A 2125-nucleotide genomic window follows, 5' to 3' on the forward strand; every position below is an offset into this window, starting at 1 on the left:
CTGGTAGAGGATAAATTCTATGAACTACTGCTTTAGCAGCAGCATCACTTAATACACTAATAACCCATTCTGCTTCAGGTGTTACATGTCTTATAGAATTCAGCTGAGACTTTCCAGCAACAACTTAAAAGAGCTGAGCCAAATTCTCAGTAGTGATAGGCAGATAAGAGCATACTCAATTGACATGCCCCAAATGTTCACTCTCCTAGCGTATTTACCAGGAAAGTTAAGCATTCATTTAAGTATTAATTACATAACCAGGGGAAGAGGATATCATCCATATACTGGATGACCAATAAATAAATAACTTAACTAGCATTGCCTCACTTTATGCCTGAGTTGTAATTGTTCCTGTACTAGAAGTTTGTCTGTTTCACTTTTCCCCTATGATGGGACCATTGATCAATTTATACTGAGTTATTCCTTCTGTGAGGAAGACCAAACTAAAAAACAAACAAAAACTTGGATCTGGGGCAGGCAAGCCCTAGCCCATGCTGCAGTGGCCACTTGAAGCTCAGCTAAACCCAGGCAGCAGAAGAGCCTTGGGCCAGAGAGCATTGAGCTCTAGTCCTATTGCTTGGGAGAGGGACCCCTGAAAGCAAGTGGCTGGCCTGGAAGCCGAGCAGCCTCAGAATTCGTTCAGCTAACCCTGCCAAGCCCCACCAAGATGTGTCCTGCAGAAAACCTGCCCTCCTCCTCCTCCTCCTCCTCCTCCTCCTCCTCCTCTTCCTCCTCCTCCTCCTCCTCCTCCTCCTCCTCCTCCTCCTCTTCTTCTTCTTCTTCTTCTTCTTCTTCTTCTTCTTCTTCTTCTTCTTCTTCTTCTTCTTTCTTCATGAGAGGGTCCAAGCAATACACAATTTGCAGGGATTTTATAATTCCCTTCTTCATGGGCCCTTTTATATCAGTTCCTATGCATGTAAAACTTCAGAGATGTTGCTCTGAATATTTTGCTGCTTTGGATCTTAACAAATATTTCAATAGTTGTTGTCTTAGTTAGGGTTTTACTGCTGTGAACAGACACCATGATCAAGGCAAGTCTTATAAATGATAACATTTAGTTGGGACTGGCTTACAGGTTCAGAGGTTCAATCCATTGTTATCAAAGTAGAAGCATGGCAGCATCCAGGCAGGTATGGAGCTGAAAGTTCTACATCTTCATCCAAAGGAAGCCAGGAACAGACTGGGAATCCTCAGGCAGCTAGGAGGAAGATCTCCAAGCCTACCCCTACAGTGACACATTTCCTCCAACAAGGCCATACCTTCCAATAGTGCCACTCCCTGGGACGAGAATATGCAAACCATCACAGTTGTATAAACCGCTTTATCTCAGAGAACTGAGAAGAACCCATACTAATTCCATGTACTGGATTACAGTCGGGAATCCTTGAGCAAAAGGACTGAATTCCTGCTCCTTATTTCTATAAAGAAAACTTATCTTCTCCAAGGGTTGAGCCCCTCACATTGAATGCCAGTTGTGGGGGTCTCTGCAAACACCAGGGGAAGCAAGTAAGGACACAAATGATGCAAAAAAGAAAATCTGGCTCAACATGACCTAGCTGGCGTTTGTTCAGCCATTTAGAGCAGTGGCTCTAGACCTTCCTACTGTGCAAGCCTTTAATACAGTTCTTTAAGTGGTGATGACTTCCAACCATGAAATTACTTTTGTTTCAACTTTATAGCTGTAACTTTGCTACTCTTATGAATCCTAACATATATAACTCCCTCAGTTGAGAACAATGGCTCTATAATCTAACAGTATATTTTAGGCATATTTAAGTATAATACAACTTTGGGGAAATGTTTCCTGGTGAAAATTATCACGATAATGTTTAAGGAATGACTATATTGAAACTCTTTTGCAAAGTACATGGGACCTCTTCCATAAGGATGGGTTCTATTGACTGTGGAGAAATGCTCAGCAAAAAGGTCTAGGGAGGAAGAGTTCAGAATAAACATAGTAGTCTGGGGGATTCAGGGAGGCCTGATCCTACAGATAGTACAAATCACCAGGGTGTTAACTACATCATTCCTTGCTTTCTGAGAGGAAGCAGAAAGCTCCCCTTTCATTGAAGAGACAACCCTGAGTGTTTAACATCTATGGCTTTCCTATTGCTTGCTTGTGCAC

The sequence above is a fragment of the Mus musculus genome, chromosome 14 (assembly GCF_000001635.26).
Source record: "Mus musculus strain C57BL/6J chromosome 14, GRCm38.p6 C57BL/6J".
Taxonomy (NCBI): Eukaryota; Metazoa; Chordata; class Mammalia; order Rodentia; family Muridae; genus Mus; species Mus musculus.